This window comes from Carettochelys insculpta, chromosome 4, assembly GCF_033958435.1.
Source record: "Carettochelys insculpta isolate YL-2023 chromosome 4, ASM3395843v1, whole genome shotgun sequence".
Lineage (NCBI taxonomy): Eukaryota > Metazoa > Chordata > Testudines > Carettochelyidae > Carettochelys > Carettochelys insculpta.
The window spans coordinates 122,305,331-122,324,438 of record NC_134140.1 but is presented as its reverse complement, the minus strand read 5'-3'; the positions used below and the strand labels follow the sequence as shown (position 1 = coordinate 122,324,438).

The 19,108-nt window shown below is 40.5% G+C and overlaps 1 protein-coding gene across 2 annotated transcripts in view; it reads left to right on the top strand.

The window, feature by feature from the left end:
- Positions 1 to 19,108, top strand: part of PTPN13 (protein tyrosine phosphatase non-receptor type 13) — a 178,470-nt gene that overhangs the window by 12,453 nt on the left and 146,909 nt on the right. The window contains exon 2 of one of the 2 annotated variants that reach the window (XM_074993669.1): positions 5,633 to 5,682. The exons of the other annotated variant lie outside the window; for it this stretch is intronic. The gene's annotated coding sequence lies outside the window, so the exon portion shown is untranslated. The remainder of the gene's footprint in view (positions 1 to 5,632; positions 5,683 to 19,108) is intronic. 2 annotated transcript variants of the gene reach the window in all.

Genomic DNA, 19,108 nt, shown 5'->3' with positions numbered 1-19,108 from the left:
CCGCGTTGGTCTTGACAAAGAGGCTGTGCAGGGGGGCAGTGGCGCCCTGCGAGAGGATGGCAGTCTGGTGCAGGGAGGTAGACTTGTCCAAGTCCTGAAAGTAGATCACGCAGCTCTGCGAGACGTGGATGCTGGGTGCGCAGCCCATCCCAGCCCTGCTGCTGCTGCTCACCCCCCCGGGTTGCTAGGGGGCCACCGCCGCCCGCCCTGCGCAGCTGTGCCTCGGGCGCCGCTTGCTGTCTGTGGCGCTCCCTCCCATTTAACACCTGGCTTGCCAGCCGCTGCTGCCTCCACTGCCACTGGCGGGGCCTCTCCCCCATGCAGCCCTGCATGAGTGAGGCATTGCCTCTCGCCATCTGGGGCCCCCTGTGCCTGCCTAGCTCCTTGCACAGCCAGCCCCTGGCAGCACCCACTCCCTGCTTAACCTAAGCTGCGCTCAGGCCAGTCTGTCTCCCTGTGCCCTGCCTGCCCCCTTGCACCAGATTTAATGGGATTTGGAGTTGTTTTAGCATAAATGGGTGTAAATTTTGGGACTCGGGAATGCATAGAATTTTTTCCCATTGAAATTAATGGTAATTACATTTTTGACTTACGAGAATTAGTCCTAAGAGGGGTTTTTCAGGAATGAATTACCCTCATAAGGAGGGGGAAGACACTACTGTATTTACCAACAGCAGTAGTATTGTTCACTGTAAACTTATGCTGTATTTGCTATATTTATTTGTATTTACTTTCACTGTACTGTACTTACGGAAAATAACTAAAATTTAATTATGGCGAAAGTGCTGGTTATTTCAGAGTTCTGGATAATAGAATGCTGGCTATGAAAGAGTTTACTGTAGAACATATGGGGGATAAACAATTCAGCGTGTGAAATTTTAGTTTGTACTGACTTTGCTTGTGCTTTTTATGTAATTTGTTGTAAAACTAGGCAAGTATCTCGATGAGCTAATATACCTCCCGGATGACCTCTGTGTACCCTTTGTTGAAACTCACTGGTTTAGCATGTGCAAAGTGCAGTAATGTAAATTAAAATACCACACATGCTCCTTAGGTGGTCCACGGTGACCCATGTACAAGCTTATCTTTTCGCAACAAGTTATGCTGTTTGTAGCAAATACTTTTGGGGGCATAGTAATACTAGCCCAAACCTAGCTGCACAGTCATTTAGTCTCCACAATATCACCACAGCCGCCAAATAAAATCATTTCTGACATACAGTCCTTTTGTTTTTCCCCTTGTACAAACATCATTTAATAAAATAAAATCTCTTTCTCCTCTCCTTTGCCTGGTTCCCCAACTAATAACTTCTGGACTCAATATGAGCTCCCCATATTCCTTAAATAGGTAAATTTAGGTTGCCCACCATTGGTCTGTGGCCTGCAAGCTACTTACACTGGGATTCCAGCTGCCCCACCATCTGCCCCTCTTACCTACAGGCCTCTTGTGCACTGGGATACCAGAACCACACATCCTTGCTCCTCTCCCTCCTTCTGAGAGCTGGAATGCTGTGAATCAGTTGTTGCAGTGTGGAACCCCCCAAGCCTCTGTCTTGCTGTGGCCCATTGAGGTGAAGGAAAGCCACTCGTGTGACTCACAAAGGATTGTTGCCCATCCCTGATTTAAACCCTTCTTTCTCCTGTGTAGTAAATGCTTGGTTCCTCTGACTAATGCCCTCTGGGATTCCTCTCTTACTGGGAGGTACTTACACAAAAACATTTTACCACACTTTGAGGTGTATTGATGAAGCAGAGCTACTTTTGTCTGTTTAAAACATAGCTATCCCGTTTCTTCAATTCTTGGCCAAATTGTGGGAGAATGTTAAAGGGCAGATGAGAACTCATTCTCTGCAACAGCTGTGATCAGGGCTGGCTGTGCGATTGCTGTCTGTTATAAAACAAGAGGAAGTGGTACTGCTGTTTTCTTGTTAGTACACTTAGTGATTAAGTCAATCAATATAGAATGAGAGCAGGGATGGAAAAGCTGAGGTTTGCGTCGCCACAGGCATGCATGCATGACATCACTGCAAGGCTTTTGGTTTGCTGCAGAGGAGTTTATTTAGGTTGTCCCTCCTGTGCAACCAAGCGTCTGTGACACTTTGTCCTGTGTGTCTATGACTATGAACATGTTTATCCATCTGAGCAGTGTGAAAAGTGCCATCATTTCTGGTTTCCAGCAACAGCAGGCTTGGCACTGTGTTATGCTTGGAGGAGCTTCCCCCCCCGCCTTGCTTTGTGGCAATGTGGTGTTCCAGCTAGCAATTTGACATATACAGTAGTTTATTTGGCTTCATAGACTCTCAGATTACTAAAATATCTTGCAGTAAACAAGTAGTGAGACTCAAGGGGATAAATGTCTTTGTCATAGACTTGATAGAGCTCCATGTGCTTTAAAATGAATAATTTTAGGATATAATTAAAACAAATGACTTAGCATGTCGTCTTGTCCACGTCGTCTCTACGATGGATAACGTTCTCATGGTCATCTGGAGTAAGTTAGTTACAATTTTGTTAAGGGACGTTGAAATTATACACTTGGTAATTAGTCTTCTATCCCTAGTGCATGGTATCTAAGAAAACCCTTATGCGCCTCTCTCCATTACTGTTTATCTTTCTAATCAGTTATCAGATTTTTATAGATTTACAATATTTCAGAAATCGTGGCACGTTCTATTAGTATGACTGGAGCTCCTCAAAATAGGAAAGCTCTGTATTAGAGAGAAGGCTTATAAGAGTATTGCTGGTTTACCTCTGGTCAGCTAAGTCTGTTCATGGAAGCTAATTACCAAACATCAACTTGTGGTAGGTATATTTACACTGAATTTAATATCTTATTCTGCAAGTAGTGGTATTGGGTAAAACTCTGACTCCATTGACATCATTGTAATATTTCTACTGATTTCCATAGGGCCAGGAGTGACTCCAGTGAGAATATTTGTGATGGAAATTACTTTTCGTTAATAAACTACTCAAAGTATGTCTGTCTTTGTTGGAGTGTTCTGCCTTCTGCATAATAGGGGAGAGCTCTGAGAGAAGGAAAATGTTTTGTTGATGAAGATGAACATGAGGCTTACATTAAAAAGCAACAGCTACCCCCAAATTATATCAAAACCACGTTTCCCAAGAAAGAAATAAAAATTCTGTATGATCCAGGGTTTTATTGGCATCCATAGAAAATACATTTATGTAAGTCTCTCTCCTTTGGACTCATGAATCCTAGTTGAAAGTTATGGGTTATTACTATTAGTAGAATTTCTTCCTTGATAAATATGTTTTGATTTTGCTATATCAAGATTATCTATATATCTTTGATCATCAGAAGGTTTTGGGAATTCTTGTTTATTTGCTATAGTGAAAGTACAGCCCCATTTAAATTTTCATTATATGAATTCTAATAGGCTTAACCTAAACTTTATTATCCAAAGATAAAATTGGGAAAGAAACCATTATGCATATGCAGTAACATTTTTCTATCATTTATTAACTCAAGTTGCTAATAGGCAATGAATATTATGCAAACTTTATTTTTATTTGTGTTACTACAGTGTCTAAGAGCCCTAATCATGAAGTAGGACACTATTGCAATTATTAGACAAATTTGTATTTATAGCTGGCAGCATCTATGTTTAGGATGAATCAGAGCTCAACTCTACGTAAAACAAAAACAGTCATTTGAAGGAGCAACATATCTAACATAGCAATTATAAACTGGGCACCATACTTTGCAAAATCAGAATTGCTAAGTTCCCTTAAGTGCAGTGAACGATGACATGGTTAAGGACTCTAGTTCCCCTGTTAGGTGCCTCGTCACTTGTGTAAGTGTTGTAATGGGCCATATGTGCTGTGTGAACTAATGTTTCAGTGCAAGACCATGTTTTCCTACAGGCTTTCCAAGTGTTTGAGCAGCTTTGTCTCCTAATTAATTAAGAGCTACAAATCTCCTCATTGCCAGATTTAAGCTAGACTATGTAAGACTCTCTGGTAAGCTTTAGGCCTCCATCAAGAAAGGGGTTTTAAAAAAAAATTCTATACAGGTAAAGAAGAACTGCCTATAAAGTGTCTTGTTGTTCAGATATCTCAGCAATACTATACTATGTTGTGATATGTATAACAGCTGTACAGTTAGCTAGATAAATGCCATAAATATGATGATGGTAGTGTCATATTGACCATACTGTTCTTAACACTATTGCTATTTAACACTTAGTGCTTTACATCCACAGAACTTCAAAGCAGTTTACAAATTTGGGTGAGCATTCCATAAGTGTGGATATATATTCTTTTGTCAGTGAAGTGGAAGTAGTATCTGCTGTGTACCATTGCATTCCAAAAAAACCCCATAATAGTTGCCATTGGGAAAATCTACAGTTGGCTAGTAGTTGCCTGACCGAGTCAAGCAAAATACTGAGTAGGGCTTTTATGCTCTACAGTATTACAAATACTAGCTACTGTGGGAATTTCTGAACTACTTCAATCCAGTATCCTGATTCAGCTGTGTCTAGTGCCAGTTGTTTCAGACAAAGTTGCAGGAAACCCTGCAATGGACAGTTGTGGAGTTTGCCCATCAAGAATTCCGTCTTTAGCTGAGGCAATTAGCAGTTGGTATGTGCCTTGAAGCATGAAAGTTTGTATCCACCTTATAAATGTGCATATTTCATCTGTGTATCTCTCATGTGACTTATTCATATAAGTTTTGCCTATTATATCCACAATTACCTTTTAACGTCGCCTAGTTTATGTGTTTGTGATTGGTTAGTAAATGTATTTGTCGAGATTCATACCTTTGGAGTGTCAGTTGATACTGTTTCAGAAATGCACTTTAAGACTGACATTTAAAGTAACAAGCTTTCTTCTCTGAGACTAGCTATTTTTGATGGTGGAAAAGCTGTTCTTTTCCATGTATTCTCAGAGATATTTCTCTTTGTAGCAAATTGCATGAGAACTAAGCTGAAGTACAAAATGCAACCTACTGCAAAACTTATTCATCAAATGATTAAGAAATAGTCTATCTTAAAGGTTCATGAAATTCCCGTTATTAGGTGTAGCTTCAGTGGACACAATAGCTGTGATGTAAGGGTGTGCAATTACCCTTGTGTCAGTATGAAGATAGAGACATTTCCTACTGAAGGAAGAATGATACAACTATCCCAGTTGTAGATGCTCAGGTTTTAAAACTCGAGTCAAACTTGTGTTTATAAAGCAATTTGACTTGGAGAGAAGGGGATTGTTTACAGTGATGGAAAGAGAAGAAATGGAACTGTTTCTGCTTAAAAGTTTGTCTCCCAAGGGTGACTGCAAAATTGATGTTTCCATTGATAATTGTATGTTAAAAGCCCAGAAGAACTGAAGTGCGTGATGTGAAAATAGTTGGCCATGCATTGCACTTCAACTTGTGCATAAAGTTCAGTTAGCCACAGTTATTGCAACATTTGCAACTTTTTGCCTCTGCTGAAATCCTTATTTACTCCTCCATCAATTCATATCTTGATTTTTTCCTGAATAGTTTATAAATGTTAGAGAGCACAGATTTTTTTTCATTTTGCTAGCTAGTGACAACCATTTATGTTACCCATCTCAAATGAATTCAAAATCCACTTTGTGATTCTAAAACAACTTTCTTTGCACCTCACCAGGCTTCCTCTGATCTTTTTCTATCCCCCGCTGCATCTTACTGCATGAGAAGGTAAGTGTGCAAGAATACTCACATCTTTGCCAGTTATTTCTCTGTACAAAACAGCTCATTTCTACTCTGTATGCAATATTCCAGTCTACATATATTGAGTTTTATATATATGTTTTTTACAAAGGTAGAGGGCAGAGTTTCAAGCCTGGAAGGAGGAGCTCTTCAGGTTGACAATACAAAATACAACTTGTTGTCATGGGCCAAGCTAATCTTCTGTTTAATTTGACACTACAACTAGAACGAACCTTAACATCTGTCACCTGAGTCACAGAACACCCCTCCTCCATACCACGTAGTTTTCTTTCTTGAAATGGTCGCTGTAGGATGGTTTGTGTGAATAAGGGCTTTTGAGTGTGAGTGAATGTCATACAATATATCCCTCAATCAGCAACAGGCCCTTTGCTTCTCATGTACCAGCCTGACTGGTATCAATGGCAGTGCAGTTAATGTTAGAAAAGAAGGTAAGCGTCCCTGTCCATGTTCAAAGCAAACTTTTTCAGAGGTGAGCAGAGTTGAGGTATTTGTGACTGAATCGTGTGCCTGACAGATCTAATCGTTGATCTGATTGGGCAGTTCATTTTGCACCCTTTTCTCATATAAATATACGGTTGAATCAAATCACATGTCTCTTAGGAAAGCAAAATATGTTTCTGTTCAAGGATAACATTTTCAGGGGAAGTCTTGACAGTTTCTCTTCTGTCCTATTTCCACACCTTCAACCCTCTCAGAAGTTACAACTGACTCAAAGAGAGAAAAATCCTTGCCATCCCCTGATTAATCTGATTTGGCCAATCTAGAGTTACTCACACATCTAGGTGTTTCCTGGGAAGCTTCTTAGGAAGGCACCTTTTCTATACAGTTCTACCTTGTACAGGTAGGTATCAATGCCAGGAGCTTGTGTAGAGCAGAGGGAGGTTAGTTTCTGGGCAAAGGTAAGGCAGATTTTATTGCCCCAGTCCATCTGGTGGTACAAATCTATTTGAAACTCTTGCACATTCCTGCTGTAAAGCTGTCTTTGGTCAAAAACCTTCATAAGCTTTCTAGGCTCCATGTTGTGAACTGAAACTTGTGACTGTCAGGTCCGAAAATAAAGCTACAGTTCTGGACACTGGAGAGCCTTCTGTCTTTCAGGATTATGTTCTGTGCTGCAAAATGCGTTGTATAAACATGAGTTCTTGTACGAAAGGCACTCCTTTCCTTTGTGATGGAAGGAATTTTAGGGAGCTAGAAGTCAAGCCTTGCCAGCTGCCACTTCCATTTGTTTTAGAGTCTGTCTGTCCTATGGAGTCCCTGATCAATGAACAGAGTGGGAAGAAGAACATAGGAAACAGTAGCTGGTCACGTCACGTGTCTGCTTTTCTCTTGGTGTAACTGGGGCCATTATTACATATCCTGGTCAAATCAAGGCAGATGTACCTAACTTTCCTCAGAGGTGTACAGATGTCTGTCTGTTTGTCATTTAGAGAATGGAGTGCTGGCAGATATCTCCAGCTGTGTTCAGAAATGAAGCTGCTTTCTGAAGGTAGCCCAGCCCCTTGGAAAGCAGAGTTACTCTCCATAAGGATGGCTGTAACCTTTCGCATCTGTATACCAGCAAAATACGTGATACAGATTTTAAAGTGCTGTGGGGTATGGGTGTAAAATACCATTATTTCTGAAGCTTGTTTGAGGTGTGATATAGGTAACCATGAATTTGATCTTTACTGTGTATCTATCCTATACATTTCTAAGAACTTGGCCATGCTCAGTAAATATAAGCCATCTTATTCTTGGAATAGGAGCACTTATGTAAAGAAGAGAAATATACGTTGAGGTTTTTGAAAGAGGCTTTATTATTGTTCTTTTATTTGTTATCCCTAATTTTAAAATAAGCCTTAGATTTGGAGTACATGCTTTTTTTCCTCTTTGCTTGAGGAAACATAGTACTGAGTGTCCTGAACATTTAAAATTCACTCTTTTGTCCTATAAGATTTTTTTCTTTTTATAGCTTTGTCTAACAAAATCAAGGCAATTGAAATCCAAGTTTATGTTCTTTCCCTAGGACAAAAACTCAGACTTTTCTCTAGTAAAGCAAAGGAACTAGACTCTAATGATAATGCCTCATCCTCCTTCTAGAAACTGTAACTCTCTTCCATAGGAATGGCTGCATATCACTAAGACATATGGTTCCCATCCACAACAACATGTAATGTACTGGATCATTTTTTTTCCCTTTGCACACCAAATACTAGGTTCCCCTGCAAATTTCTATTTCCATCTTCTAGCCAAAGAAACAACTTTCTGGACATGCATCATAATGTTTTTTTACTATATAAAAGTTCAGCTTTTACAGTGATGGGTATGTTATAAACACTAAACCTGAGAACTTGATCAGTTGTTATGGCAGCCTTAAGAATGATTGTTGGTTGTGCCTATCATCTATCAGAAGTCACTTAAGTTCATGGTGTGTGCTGGCTGTCCTGTAGGAATCCTGTTTCCTTTTATACCACATTTAGGCTCCAAAAGCACCATGCAGGGTGGTGGGCTAGGATGGTAGCTGTATTTGAAAAAAGAGATCATTGCTTTCAGGAGTGTCAAAGAATGCAGGAAACAATTTTGCTTTGAGTTTCAGCTGACTGGGAGGAGTTCCTTTGTGCCATTCTAGGGGGAAAAACATGGTACTAGCCCCATAATAAGAAGTTGCCACATAATAAGAAAACAGAAACTTAATTTCAGTTCTTGTCGTTTTAATCTATAGTATTAATAGTTTTTTTTAATTTTGGTAGAATAAAATATAGATGACATCATAAAGTTTAGTGACACAGTAGTAAAAATATCTGATTCCATGAAGCAGCTTGTTAAATGATGTCGTAAAGTGGCAGGTTCTACAGCTGGCACAGGTCAAACCTCTCTAGTTTAGCACCCTTGGGACCTCACCAGTATTGAATGAGAGAATTTGCCAGACCACAGGAGATCATTATTGTCTAGCACATCACCAACACTTCCACTGCTTACTGGGCTCTTAGGAGCCATTTAGGCTATGTCTACGCTAGAGAGTTTTGTGGACAAAACTGGTGTTTTGTTGACAAAACCTGGGGAATGTCCAGATTCCCAAAGCTTTGCATTGACAGTAAATTGTCAGAATGCAGCCCTTTTGTCAACAGCTGTACCCAGCTCCCCATGAGGCTTAACACCTCTGTCGACAGAAAGCTGGTCTGGATGTTCTGGGGGGCCCTCTGTCGACAGCCCTGTCTGTTGTGCTTCCGGATGGCCGTTTTGCTGATAGAGGGGCAGGGCAACCTGTCCACTCTCTGTCAACAGAACGGATTGCTCTTGCAGTCCGCTTGGCAGTTTGGCCGATATCTTCTGACAAAAACTTTGGTCAACAAATCACTGTAATGTAGAAATAGCCTTAGGGGTAAATTACAGCTAAATAACAGCACAGAACACTGAGAGCTAGGACTTGTGGCTGGAAACTAACTTTATGGGGCCATAGGAAGCTTGGCCATGCCCCAATAAGTAGTCGTCCAACTAACTACATTCATGCCAGATGTTGCTGGATGACAGAGTTCTGGATTAGAGAGGTTTAACGTATAATGCGATTTTTTTTTTCCCTTTCTACCGAAAGGGACTTATTATAAAGGAACAGACTTCAATTTCAAACTTCCTAAATGTGTTATTCTGCAAGCATTTTTCCAAGGAACAATTGCTATTTCCCTGTTAATGGAGTGATTTGAAACTTATATCAGTAACTTATATGAGCTATGCTAATGATGTCAATGGGTGAACTTCGTTCGGAAAGGGCTGCTCAGATTCCAGCATCTTTGTTAACAAAGGTCCCCTTCTTGCCAATGTGTAAGGACGTTAGCAGAAGCAAAATACAGTTAGGGAAAAATAACTGAATTTATTTTGAGAGTTTCTTGATAAATAGCTATCAAATGATATCTTCTGGTCCATACACAACATTGAATTGTTTTGGCAGTAAAGAAAGCATTCTGCAAACCTAGTAAAACAAATAACTCCTTTTCTAGTGTTCTGTCTCATTGCTTAGGCATTTGAGAGAGACCGAGACTTTTTTTTTCCCCATTTGGTTTGTATTTGAAATAACCCTCTGTTTAAAAAATAAAATGAAACCAGTGCTTTGCTCACAACAACGGCAACAAAACCCTCCATCTCAGTGGGAAGAAAAAAATAAATATCCGCATCTAAAATTTAGTGTTAAAACAACCTGGGTTAGTACCAGTTTTCCTAAGGCTAAAGTAGAGATGTGTAAAGGTTCGATTGGTGTATGTATTGTTATAGTTAGACAACGCTACAATGAAAGATTCAGACTTACATGGGAAACAGGAAATTCACAGTAAAAAGCTGCAATATCATCTTAAAGTCAGCCTTCTTTTGTGTGTTTCACTCACAGGTTCCAAGGCCAGAAGGGATTAAATGTGATTGCTACTAATGCCAGCCATGGAAGAGCCCTAAAATAATTACAATTACAGTGTCCTAGTAGCATACACTTGCTGGTTCTTTACTAAAGACCCAATTTTATTTCCAGTATACACACTGGATGCCACATTACTACATCCACAGTCCCATTACTTATATTGTGATAGCCTGTGTAGTAAAGTACTATTGCCATGTCAATATATCTTATGTTGGTCAAGGGGCGTGAAGAAGCCACTCCTCATACCCCAGGAAAAGTGAGTTATGGCAACCTAGGTGCAAGCACTAAGTTGGCAGAAGATGATCTCCTGCCAAAATAGCTTCTGCCACTGACAGAGGTGGAGTAATTAGTGTGATGGGAGACCTCTCTCCTGTTGGCACCTTCACCAGAATCACTACAGTGGCCATGTTAATGTATCATTGGTCCCTAATAGATTATGATCCACTGTAGAGTAATGTGGCTTGTCTTGTCTGCCCTGGAAAGTTTAACCAGTATGAGATGTGACTTTAAACTGATATAGTGCCAATGGTATAATGCCCTTAGTGGACATTCTTATTCCAGAGTGAAAATAGCTTTTTTTTTTTTTTTTTCCAGTTTTTAGTTTGTCTCTTTGGACATATAGACATGCTCTTAGTCTTCTTAAATATGTTTTCTGTGGATGGATAGGTCTATGGGCGAAACTGGTATTTGGTACTCTCCACTTAATTTGGAACTTACTTGTTCAGAAAATTTTCACAGGGACATTGAACATAGTGATCCATCATATTTCTGCCTGCTTATTCTAGTGCACCAATCATATTGTTATTTTATAAATAGACACCTAATAAATACCACATACTAGCTGAAAGTTAATAGTAGCCACTGCTTCCCAGGGATGAAGTCAGGTAGAAGTAGTGATGTTTAAAAGTTTTCTCTGTGTCACTTTCAAGCTGGTTTGAACTATTCACCAACAATACCTTTTCAGTTCACCTTCACATGTGCAACAAGCAGATACTCGTACAAAGTATATGATATATGACTGGTTCTTCTTCCTAGGAAGAAGATGAAAATGGAAGGAGCAAATTATACATAAGGGGATGCCATCCCACAAATCTTTCAGCAGGGGTCTGTCCCTGTCCTGCTGCAAACAGTGCCACTTCCCAACTCCAGGACCCTGTCTAGGAGGATAGAGTTACTTAACTCAGTGGTCTACACAAATTACTTAAATAAAGATTCCAAATCAATTTTTTTCCCAAAAATTGACAAATTTTCTTTTGGCCCTGTTGAACCATTGCTGCCTGTGCAGCTTCATGTCCATCAGTACTGTAATAGTATCTAAACCTAACAAGTACGGGGGATTCCTAGGGACAAAGGGATGCCCATTGGGGCATTGTCTTATGAAGATTATACTGTTGTGGAAAATTATACAGTACATATTTTATACTGCATCAAGAGGTTACTTATTCTCTAGTGCTTATTATTCTGGTCTTTAATTATTTCATGTGGCATCAGAAGAGCGATAGTAGTGTGTGAAGAAGCTATTTAATAAGATTATATAATTGCTTCATCTGCCTATTTAAAATGTCTTACCATTACTAACCAGTCTTCCCAGTTCTGTTACTCGCTTTCATTTATGCTGTTTGCATTAGTCACAGTCATTATGTTCCTTCTCAGCAATTTAAAAAAAATAGCTGCATATGAAAAACACACCTAGGGAAACATGCCTCTTTGCAGCTGACTCCACCTCAGCAGTCAATCACCTGGGAGTTGCCCAAGATTCTTATGATGAAGATTAAACTCAGAGATGGCTACATGTCATACTATTATTTACATTTATAAGGATCAAGCTAGCTTTGTAGTCATAATTATGTAGCGTTCTGAATTGTGTTGAAGTGGTAGATGCAAAAGATCTGTGCTAAACATCGTTGATACTTTGTGTGAAAGAACATTGTGCAGCCTCATAGAAGCATGATTCACATGAGAACAGTGCACAGCTTAGAGTGGATTTGCTAGTTTTGCTTCACACAAAGCATCCACTAAACAAGTTTATCTTGTTCTGTTGATTGTGTATGGACGAGGAAAAGGAAGGAGCGTGTTGTTAGAGGAGTACTTACCAGCCTTCCATTATGGAATAAGTTCTGCCACAGGTTGACCTTGCTCCCTTGTCAACCGGAAGAGAAAGCATGTGCTTCTTCAGCAAGATAAGGAAAGGCCGCTTAGCAAGTGCAAACCTCAGCTCCAAGCATGGTGCAGTCTGTTCCCTAAAATTTCAGATATTGGACGGTTGAGAGCTGGTTTGTAAGAAAATTCCTGAAGCCTGCCATAAATTTCTTTCAAAGAACATCACTGCATTGCTCAGCTGAGTATACCAGCCATGTTGACATACTTTGGCTATGCAATTTGCCAGTCTTCACCTCCTCAGAAACAAATTGCAAAAGCCCACTATGCTACCTTCCAACAGAAGCTGAGATTACCCTCTTTCGGTACTGTTCTGTTACCAGAGAGCTTTGGTCTCCTGCAGCCAAAGCTGTCACTCAGAATAAGAAGTGACTGATTTCACAGAAACCTTCCTCATATTTACCCAAAGAGGAAGGATGTATTTGTTCATAGTGTTTGTTAAATTCCACATCTGTCTGCAAGGGGGCAGGGGGAGAATGGGAAACAAACATTAAATTTTGCTGAAGAAATACACAAGGACAGGCTTCTGATTACTCCCACACTTAAAAAATTGATTGAATTTGCAATTATCACTGCAATGGCCATCAAGAACTGGGTATCTCATCAACAAAATTCCTGATTAACATATGTATATTAAGTATGTAATCTCTTCCACACATATCTAGGCATGCTCATATCTAAAAATTAGGTTTCACGGGATATTGTGTCACATCCATACTAACTTTTCTCAGGGTTTCTCACTTTGGCATATTGTCAGAAACTACATTCAGAGGGGGACTAACTCAAATGTACTGATAGGTTCCATTCCTTGAAAATAAGGGTAGGAGAAGGGGAGCTGGCTAATATAAGCAAAAAAAGTGCAATTCTTGGCCAGGATATTAGCTCCAAAATATTAGGCCCCACAATATTAATGAGTAGGATGACGATCCATCCCATTTTGAGTTGCACATTCCCATATTTTGGGCACCATTCCGGTGTCCTGATTTATTTTTCCAAAGGGGCTAATTGGCCCATAGTCCATGTTTTACAGCGCAGATGGCTGCCCCCAGTTCTGGCTCCCCGCCTAGGGGGAGTTGGGAGCCGGACCTGTGCAGTGTCACAGCTGCCACCCAGCTTCCCACAGGTGGTGGGATCCGGGATCTGGACCTGCGCAGCAGCACTGCTGTTGCCTGGCTTCTCGTGAGTGGCAGGAGCCAGGAGCTGGATTGGTGCAGCTTCCACCCAGCTTCCCGCAGCTGGTGGAAGCTGGGAGTTTCACTGGCGGGGCATCAACCCCTTTTCTAGTTCTCCAAGTCATGGGGCAGCTGAGAGCCACAGCTTCCCCACCCCCACAGCCTCCCAGGAGGGTGGTAGCCCCCACAGGGCAGCCACTGACTGACTCCCAGGTAGGGTGACCATCCTTCCCGTTTGGCCAAGACAGCATCATTCCCCTGTGTCCCATATTTGGCTGGGGAAGATATGGTCACCCAATGATAAGGGGAATTTCAGGTGTGCTGATAACTGCAGTCCGTGCTTAATTTATAATGAAAGAGGTGTTGTGTCTCAAGCAAGCTTTTTACACTAGTCACTGATGCAGGGAGCCCAATGGTGCTTGGGCTATGAACTGCCAAGCCTAGAGTTGCCAAGGCTCAGCCATGGGAAGCTCTGGCCACAAAGTAAGCATTGCCTGCAGTTTCCATTGCTTGAAGCGGATTTGAAGATGATCAACTCATCTAAAATTTGGGCCAAATGTGTATTGATTTTGGTCTCTAATATAAATGTACAAACCTAATTTTGGGGAACCATTGTCTGACCCCACTGCTGTTATGAGTTTTGCCTAGCTGCATTGCTGCTTGAGGGTCTTTAATCACAAAAGAGAAGGAGGGTGAAGCAGCTTATGAAATTAACCTGTGGCCGGGAGAAGAAATTTTGTACAGGTTGAACCTCTCTACTCCAGAACACTCTTGTCTGGCAAACTCCATAATCCAACACGATTTGTGTTAGCTGGATGACCACTTATCATGGGTGTAGCCAAGTTTTCTGTGCTCCCACAAAGTTTGTTTCCAGCCACCAGTCCTGGCTCTCAGTGTTCTGTGCTGGTATTTAGCTTTGATTTACCCCTAAATGTCTTCTAAGAGCTCAGTAAGCAGTGGAAGTGTTGGTAATGCTGCTAGACAATATCGCCTCCCATGGTCTGTCAAATTCTCTCATCTGGCACTCATTAGGTCCAGAGGGTGAGGGATTAGAGAGGTTTAACCTGTAGATAGTAGTGACAACATACTTTAGTTAGAACACAATGCAGTTTGTTCTCAGTATAATATGCAGAATATGGGATAGGACAGGATAGGTTTGCAATTGAGATTTTTATATTGATGAAGTGAGGGGTTTTTGTTTTGTCAGTAATTTAGAACAGACTTAAAACACACAGGCTTACGTCTACACTACGCCACATTTTGGAAAGGACCCCTTTCAAAATGCACTTTTCGAAAGAACAAAATTGCATATCCACATGCACAAAGCCACGATCCTCTATTTTGAAAGAGCGGACTGCGGAGCATCTACACATGTCCTATTTTGAAGTCACACATTGAAATAGGTTGCTATTCCCAATACGGAAATGGAAGAATGACTTCAAAATGTGGCCCCGTTACTTCAATCCCAATTTTTACTTTGAAATATGGCCCTGTTACTTTGATCCCAATTTTGAAGTAGCATATAACGTGTGTAGATGCTCTGTGGTGCTTTTCAAAATGGGGGCCTTATTTCAAATTATTATTTAAATAAATTGCTCGTATAGACATGGCCATAGAGAATCTTTTTATTAGTACTCTTGTCTTTAATGGCATCAAATGAAAAAAAAAATTGCAGCTGCACAGCCCTTCCACCAGACCCCCGGAGCATCTGTTCCACACATTTCTTGGTCGTGAAAGTTGATGAGATTGCACACAAATATGAAATAGATCCAGGCAATTAAGTGAATTGAAGCAGTTGAAATAGAGCTTTCACTTAGGCAGGTTGACTCTAATATTTATTCTAAAACTTTTTCAACACCGAACATACTGATGCTGGAAGGTAAGACAAAAACCCACGAACCATGCATTAAGGTCGGAACAGCAGGTGATATATGGACTAAGTACGGTGGAACCTCTCTTGTCTAGTACCCTTGGGACCTCACCAGTGCTGAATGGGAGAATTTGCCAGACTTCAGAAGATGAATATTGTCTAGCACAATGGATCCCAACCTGGGGGCGCGGGCTGCAAATAAATAAATTAAATAAGTAAATCAATAAATAAAAATTCATAGAAAATAGAATTGGCATTGATGAGGCTCTGTGAACAGTTTGGGAGGGGTTGTTGGGGGTCTGCAAATGGTTGGGGGGTGTTTGAGGGTCTGCATTAGTGAAAAGGTTGGGAACTGCTGGTCTAGCACGTTACCAACGCTTCAAGTGCTTACTGAGCACCTAGAAGATATTTAGGGCTAAGTTACAGCTAAATAACACCACAGAACACTGAGAGCCAGGACTGGTGGCTGTAAACAAACTTTATGGGACAGTGAGAAATTTGGCCACAGCCATGATAAACGGTCATCCAGCTAACTAATGTCTGGATTACGGATGTTACTGGATGAGAGATTTCCGGATTAGAGAGGGTCAACCTGTAGTTGTTTCATTTTCTGAAGTGACTGTTCAATTCCACTTTTAAATTTGTAGCATAAATAATACATGAGAATGTCTTGACAAAATTGTCTATCACAGGCTTTAACAGTGATGAGATTTATGAAAATAGCATTCTGCTCTTATGACTGGTATAAAGTGTTCAAACAGAACAAACAAGCTGGGCATGCAGTGAATCAAGCATGTGCCATTTAGAATTGTCTTGCTTCACTGTTCTGAGTTGTATCTCAGGCTTCTCTTTCATATTTAGGCTGCAGAGGAAGAAGCTGTAAAAGATATATAGGGGAAGGAAAGAAATGAGAACTTCAAGAGAAAATCTTCACTTACAAGAATGCATATAGTCTTGGGACTGAGAGTGAATAAACCTACAAAGCAAAAGACATATGATTTAGAGAGAAGAGCCTCAATTTGTCTTTGAATGGAACAATGCTACTACTCTAATGCACTTTTATGGATTCTTTCTGCTTGGCACTTAAAAGCAAGTTGAGTACAAATGCTAGTTTAATCAATTATAAATATAATATCAAAAATCATTTTGTGCTGGGCTTTATGGTTACCTAAAGTAAATGTTACACTATTTTCTTCTCCCCTCCTTGGACTTTTGCTAACTTGAACAAGGTTGCTAAAAATAAACTCTAGGAATGAGTACAGCAGAAAGGGATCTAGGGGTTATAGTGGACCACAAGTTAAATATGAGTCAACAGTGTGATGCTGTTGCAAAAAAAGCAAGCATGATTCTAGGATGCATAAACAGGTGTGTTGCGAACAAAACATGAGAAGTCATTCTCCCGCTCTACTCTGCGCTGGTTAGGCCTCAGCTGGAGTATTGTGTCCAGTTCTGGGCACCGCAGTTCAGGCAGGATGTGGAGAAATTGGAGAGGGTCCAGAGGAGAGCAACGAGAATGATCAAAGGTCTAGAGAACATGACCTGTGAAGAAAAGCTGAAAGAATTGGGCTTGTTTAGTTTGGAAAGGAGAAGATTGAGGGGGGACATGATAGCAGTTTTCAGGTATCTAAAAGGGTGTCATAAGGCAGAGGGAGGGAACTTGTTCTTCCTTGCCTCTGAGGATAGAACAAGAGGCAATGGACTTAAATTGCAGCAGGGGAGGTTCAGGTTGGACATTAGGAAAAAGTTCCTAACTGTCAGGGTGATCAAACACTGGAACGAATTGCCAAGGGAGGTGGTAGAATCTCCATCTCTGGAGATATTTAAGAAGAGGTTAGATAGATGGCTTTCAGGGATGGTCTAGAAAGTGCTTGATCCTGCCATGGGGGCAGGAGGCTGGACTCGATGGCCTCTCAAGGTCCCTTCCAGTCCTACTCTTCTATGATGGTGGTAAATTTCAGGGACTAACAACCTTGGTTGGCTTATGATCAGTGACTTAAGTGAAAGGTTCTAGATTGCACTTCTATTGATTCCTTATATACATGTCAGTAAAAATAAATGTAGCTTGCACATGTACATAGCATATTATGTGAAGAGCCATCTAGTTTTATAATCTAACCTTGACTACTGATGAGCCGTTAGCTAAATCCTCTAATCTTTTTAGTCAGCACCTGCTTCTCTGGGGTATGACATACATAGCCAACACTTTGATAAAACCTGCCTTCAGGCTTTGCAAGCGGAATATACCCCTTCTTTTTCCATCTATTTGATCCCATTTTATTGAAAATTCAGATCTCAACATTTGAGACAAAATTCCCTGTTAATGTCAAATTCAGACTGGTAGCACCAATTTATGCAAATTTAAATTTGACCCTAAATCTCTAATTACTTATGCTACTTTACTGTTATCACTAAAACTAAAGATTTTTCCCTTTCTCAGATTTTCAAATATTAATCCTCTTTGCTAAATTTCCTTCACTTTCTTTTTAAAGATTTGTTTCAGTTCTTAATTTTTGGAACTTCACAGTTGTAATTTATTTATAATAGATGTCGTCGTCATCATCATCATCATCATCAACCACCATGGGCTCAGCACCTGTTGGTGTTTGATGCCTCTGTCATTATTTCCTTCCATCTTTCCCTGTCGCGTGCAGAGTGGCTTAGTGGCTCCGCACCAATCTGCTATGTCATCTACCCATTCTCTGTGGGGTCTGCCTCTCCTATTTGAACCGTCCATTATGCCAAATAGTGGGGTCTTGACTTTTCGTTCGTTATTCGTTCTCCAGATATGCCCGAATAACTGTAACTTCCATTGTATAACCTTCTGCAATAGGTTCTCTTTTAGCTGTATCTTCCTGTATAATTCTTCATTGGTGACCTTCTGCATCCATCCTATTCTCAAGATCTTTCTATAACAACTCCTCTCAAATGCCAATATCCTTCTCTTCAAATCTTTCATTATCACCCATGTTTCACATCTGTACAAAATGCTGCTGAATACAGACATTTTCAAGATGTTCAGCTTTGTTCCTAAGCTAATCGCTTTGCTTTTCCAGATCTTATCCATCACCTTCAAACTCACTCTTGCTCTCACTATTCTATTTGCTATTTCCTTATTACAGTAGAGATCATACATTATGTTGCTCCCCAGATATGTGAACTTCTCTACATTCTCTAGTACAATTCCATCTACACTGATCTTCCTTCCTATTTTCTTATCTCCAAATACCATTGTTTGTGTTTTACTGATGTTCATAATCAGTCCGTACCACTTCCCTTCCTCGTTTAGCACCTGCACCATTTCCACTAGCTTCTCCTCATCTTCCCCAATGATAACTATATCATCTGTGAACCTCAAGTTGTTAATTCTTTCCCTGTGCATGGATTATCCCTTCTATCTCTTCCTTAATCTCGCCCATCGCTCTCTTTAGATGTGTGATGAAGATACGCGGTGATATCAGATCTCCTTGTCTCGTACCTCTACTCTTCCTAAACCAGCTTCCCAACTCCCCTCTCATTCTCACTGCTGCATCTGCATTGTCATTGATGTCCTTCAACAATCATTATCAGTCTACTATCCGCTTCATAGAACTCCAACACCCCGCAAGTCACTTTCTGACCTATACTGTCAAATGCCTTCTGAAAATCGATGAAGCAAGTGTAGATATTCTTGTTCTTTCATCATCCTTTCTCTGCTTTCAATCTTAGTGCCAATATCTGCTGTATGGTACTTCTGTCTTTTGATAGTTGTATGCATACGGCCTCTAAAGGACTCCAAAGTGTTAAGTAGGTGTAGCTATTGATACAGGTTGA